This window comes from Nanorana parkeri, unplaced genomic scaffold, assembly GCF_000935625.1.
Source record: "Nanorana parkeri isolate BGI_ZX_2015 unplaced genomic scaffold, ASM93562v1 scaffold127, whole genome shotgun sequence".
Taxonomy (NCBI): Eukaryota; Metazoa; Chordata; class Amphibia; order Anura; family Dicroglossidae; genus Nanorana; species Nanorana parkeri.
In genome coordinates, this window is record NW_017306395.1 from 992538 (window position 1) to 998017 (window position 5480).

Consider the following 5480-nt stretch of genomic DNA (forward strand, 5'->3'; position numbering starts at 1 on the left):
GTTTTAAATCTATTTGTGTGCAGTTTGCCAGCTTGGACTTGATTGCGAATGTGACACAAATACATCGTCTTGCTGTGAATCCATCTCTGGACTGCTCATTTCTGTCTGTGTTTAGTCCGTTACAGGGAACTTATGGTCAGGCCGGAGAGGTAGGCATAGCTGCAGCTTTGTCACCCCCTGCGCTTTGAAAGCTGAACTCCAGCCACGATCATTCCCAAGTTGCTGACATTTATGTTGTAGAAATGTCTGAGAATTCTTCCAATAGTCTGTTTGTTCTTTCCTAGGTATTATCCCTCAGAGCAGCTCTTTCAGATGCCTTCCTGTTGATGGGACCGGGTGTTGTTTTCTCCCTATCGAGAAACTGCTCCTAGTCACACAATCTCCTAATTGTAGTTCTTAGCACCGGAAGGATTGTCTTGTATTGACTGGAAGTGACTACATTACGCATCCTTCTATGGGCAGGTACAATTAACACTGGTCACACGCTGAGCGGCAGGACAGCCCTAAGCCACATCCAGTTTGTCAGATTGCCATATGGGACTCATTGGAAATGTGGTCCATAGTCGTCGTCTGTCCCCTGATCCCACCCCAGTTAAGCATGTCAGATGTGATGTTTTATCCTCTCACCTGCTGAACTGCACTGGATGAAAAATGAGAAGAAGTCTGAAAGTAATAATACCTTTTGTTATAATGAAACCCTAAACCATTTGATTGTGACGAGGGAGCTGTGTGTGGATAAAAAGCGAATGTGATTCTGGAGTTCAGCTTTAAGGGGTTAGTTCACACCATACGCAGTGCGTTCTGGCCAGAATTGGCCTGGAACGCATTGCCTATGGTGTGAACTAACACTAAAGATTGTTTTCCACTTGTCACAGAGCCCCAAACATTGTTCATTCATGATCCCAAGTAGAATTCCTTTTGGCCTGGGATTTGCTATGACTGCACGGTATTGTCTGGGTCTTCCTGATCTGACATTGATGGGTAACTCTGGGTTCTTTACACTCTTCCAGCTCTCTTATATGCTTATATGTTGATGGTGCTAAGAGGTGTTCAGGAAGTGCCAATCCACAACTACACATCTACTGGTCTGGAGTCCTTGGGACTCATTCACAAGGCCCTCTAGACTGCAGCAGTCGGATGCCAACAAGCTCTGTATCTGGACACATCAGCACTTTGCTATGGCCACATCCAGTTTGCCAGAATGACCAACCCTAAGCACAAACTGTCTGTCTGAGTCCAGGGCTATTAGAGTGGTTATGTGTGAAAAGCGGCCGCCCTGGCCGTTGAATTGTACAGGGTAGAAATCTTGCCCTGGCTGTCGGCATACAAGGTGTGAACGGGGGCTATTGTCTCTGCTGCCAAGAATAACGGATTTTTCCCCAGCAGATGTGCAGTCCTAAATAAGCCCTCGGCACTCGGGATGCACCAACATTTCAGCTGAAAATTGTACTTTGGGCTAAATGCAGAAAGTATAATTCTTGTCTTTTTGGCCAGAAATGCAGTGCATCTCTAGTTTCGCTGCTCTGTCTCATCTGGTCCCTATTGTTCTCGCTGTCTGTGTCAGCAGAGGCCACGGGGGATCGGTGGGGGCACAGAGCAGCACTTAACAGGGAGAAGAGAAACTTTAAGAGGCCGAATGGAACGGGGAGGAGAGTCGGTTAGCGCTATCACAGGAGGCTTCTGTGACAAGCGGAAGAGTCTGGATGCAGAGTGGTATATAGCTGAACGTTAGTAAGCATACTATGTCCTCAGTTAATGACTATGTCCCCAGTTATAAAGGAACAGGAAGTGCTCTACATCACTTCCTGTTCATGATTGTGGACATAGTAACTGATATAGTCTCCACAGTTTATGGATGAACCAGGAACACTGGGTCTAGAGGCTTCCTATTCAGCCATAATGGGGGGCTGCAGAAGAAGATTTAGCATTCGTGTCCTCAATTTATTTTTATATTTTAAAATATCAGTGCTCTGTTTTTAGACCCCTAATATTTCCCCAGAGTCCCCAACAGGAAAATGGGGTTAGAAGAAAAGATATTAGAAAAAAATATAATAGTTGTCTTTTAACAATTTTATTTTGGTTTCCAAATTCCGGTTCAGTGCACCTCTCCTTGGACCTGTATTTGATTATGCACCCTGTCCTGACACATGCCAGAGTCTCTGCAGGTTTCATAGCAGCCTCCGTAATGCACAGTCTTTACATTTCAATCTACTTCACCGACAATGACAGGAAATGTTGGGGTGTCATTGGCATCTTCAGAAACATTTGAGTTGCCTGTGTGTAGAACGTTGCTTTGGCTTCTCCAACCTGGCAGTGTAAAGAGAAGGAATTTCGGCCTTTCTTAGACTTTGACTCACCGACACAAAACCAGCGGACAGCAAAGTCTAGAACACAGAAGCTGGTAACTAACCTCTGTAGAAGGCCAGCAATGGCGGCCCCCCAATGTCTGTCACGAGAGGTGATGCAGAGAGTAGCCAGTCAGATGACACGATGAATTCTTTACCTGGAGTCTAGCGTCACTCTCTCAGTAAGAGAATAAGAATGGAATGAGAAATGTTTTATCCTTTTTAGTTTATTGTTACTTCAAAGTGTCTGGGACAGTCTTCCCGATGTCTAAATTCATTGTCTGTCTGAAAAATTAAAACCCAGTTCAGAACACACAGAACAAGAAGTGCAATACTTACAGTCACTACATCAATCAATGGAAACAGGTAAATAAAAAACAAAAATCAGTGTTATAAAATACAGTTGATTGATTCGTATGGAGTTTTCCTGAGTCAGTGGAGCAGAAGGACAGACGAGAGACAAAACACACTAATTGGTCTCTTAGGGTTCGGTGTCTTATAAGTAGCTGTCATCTGTCATGTTATATGTTGTTGTGACTCTCACAACGTCATTGATCTTCTGGCACCTCCAGAGGGGCATCGATTCCTTGACATGATTGTGGGAATTGGTGCTCACAGAAAAGACAGACAGTCCTGGATTGCTGTAGTCATGTGCTTGCAGAAGTAGTTCTCATCTGGTGGTCCCCGTGTGATGTAGCGGCACGCTTATCCCTGGCCACTGTGTGTTCTGATGCTCTTTCATTGATTGCTGGCGTCTGTAACCAGCACAGTTGTTCCTATTGCTACATGCAGTACTGCCTGGCAGAATGGAGCGCTGAAGGGTGATTCAGGAGGTGGGGAGATCCCTTGTAATGAATGATTCTTTCTCTGACAGCAGGAGAGCCAAAACCAGGGAGGAATCTACATGGAGATGGAACAGAAAACATGAAGCGACATTGTAATCGCTCAGGTTACACATGGCAAACTGCGGGAGAGATGCCGAGCGACACTTTCCCCAAGCTGCGAGCAGACTTCAGCACCATGTTAAGCTTGTTGAAGCCTGCAAACTTACCACTGGAACTGGGTTTTCTTTGAAGAATCCAACAAAGCTGCTCAAAGCTCCCAGCAAGATTGAGATGTTAGTATTTGTTTTTCTCTTTTTGTCTAAACCAAATTTCTTACTGAACACAACAAGCTGAAGGCTGTGAGCGAGGTCTTAAAGTGTCTTTCCAATTATGCAGCCAAATTGTGATAAAACTATTATAAAGTTGGTGTTATGTTCTTAGCAACATATAATTTAACATTACAAAACTAATCCCTGGGTGGGTGTTTTTTGTGTTTAACCTTAATGTGTTCTCTCATACATAATCTCATATAGTTAGATGTCTGAGAAATGATGGGTGATGTAGATAAGCTGCAGTCAGTCAGTGGAGACATGCTATACAATCTTTGCCCTGCAGGTGGGCAAACCCTCCTGTGGGGGCCATTCAGACTCCGAGTTCCATGAAAGCACATGACCCCTGGACTTGTGATGTACTTTGCAGCTAACCACACATGATGTACAAGTGACAAGGAGGATGGTAAATACAAGGTCCTATGACTGAGCACATAACAGGTCAGCTCCTCATCTTCCTTTAGTGGGGTTTGGGCATGGCATGGCTTTGTTTATTATTATATAGGATTTAGATTGTGCATCCCTTTACAATATAGTGAACACTAACTGTTTGTTATGACCTTACAATCACAATTCAAGACAAGATGTTAAGGAGGGCTCACACTGTAAGAGGGAGGGGGGTAAGTGATACATGAGGAGGTAGCTGTGTTGGGATGAATTGTTTGAGGTGTGATAAGCGTCTCTGAAGAGATGAGGAGTGAGTCTATTAGTGATTGCTGAAAGGTAGTCAGGGTGGAAGAGAGTTGGACAGGTTGGGGTTAAGGGTTGTAGCGAATGGGAGAGGGCTCTAGAGAAGTCATGGAGGTGAGCATGGTAGGAGTTGATGAGGGAGCTAGAGAACCTATATAGCCGGGTGCAGAGTTTTGGATGGTATTGTAAGGAAGTGGTTGTTGGTGTTTTAAATTTGATCCTTTGGGCTATTGGAAGCCAGTGCAGGGATTAGCAGAGGGGATAGATTAGTGACATGCAAGGAGACTGAGGGGGTGAGTTGTGGAGTGAAGAGATATATTTTAGGGCTGTGGAAATTAATGATTAATTGTAAATTTTTTTGATTGATCAAAGTTCTTTTGATCCGTACCCACCTCTCCGCCGGCTTCCGTCGGAGATCCGGTGATGTCACGGACATTGACGTCAGCGGACTCCTCCCCCCTTCCCCAAGTGTCTGTCGGCTAACGAAGGGAAGGGGGAGGAGTGCGGTGACGTCACTGGACTCCTGCCCCTTCCCTTTGTTACCCGATAGAGCCGCTTGGGCTGGTGAGTACACATCCCAACTCTCCTGGCCGCCCGAGAGAGAAACACTTTTTACCGGAAAGTTTAATCTGCTCAATCGAGCAGATAAACCTTTCCCTGTGATCGTATTTTTCTTTTCTTTTTCGGGAGCAGCGGCCTGTCAGTCAGAAAAGAAAAAAAAGGCATACAATTGCATAGCTAGATAGAAAAAAAATAAAATTGTGATTAATCTAACAGGAAAATGTTAATCATTACCAGCAGTGATATATTTGAGTGCCATCAGCATGGAGATGGTCCTGGAAGCCATGTGAGGTGATCAACTGATGTATGCATGTCATATGTGCATATTACGAATGCCCAGGTGTGAATCCATCCTAAAGGAGCGCTTGGATAGGTAGGAGGAGGAGAATCCTGAGAGAGCAGAGGAGTCTTGTAGGGCAAGTGAGTGGAGTGGCATTATTTGAGGAGGGAGAAAATATATATATACCTTTTTCCAAAAGGTGCTTTATTCTTTACATCAGGTTACAGCAGACAACAGGATACAGCAGATTAATGAATTGGCAGTATTTAAGGCGGTCAAAGATGATGTTTCCAAGCATGCAATGCAGATTAACATGTGGATCCTTGTCCTCACCATGAGGACAAGGATCCACATGTTAATCTGCTCTGTGGCAAATATCAAGGGTCTGTTTAGATCCCCAATATTTCCCCAAAGCCCCTCAAAATACATTTTAAAAGATTGGATAAAAAGG

General features: G+C 44.4%; 1 protein-coding gene across 3 annotated transcripts in view; it reads right to left on the minus strand.

Annotated features, from left to right (window-relative positions):
* Positions 1–2945: 2945 nt before the first annotated feature.
* The window catches only part of CTBP2 (C-terminal binding protein 2), an 84289-nt gene continuing 81754 nt past the window's right edge, over positions 2946–5480 (minus strand). For all 3 annotated transcript variants that reach the window (XM_018553699.1, XM_018553698.1, XM_018553697.1), the window contains one exon: positions 2946–3245. The gene's annotated coding sequence lies outside the window, so the exon portion shown is untranslated. The remainder of the gene's footprint in view (positions 3246–5480) is intronic.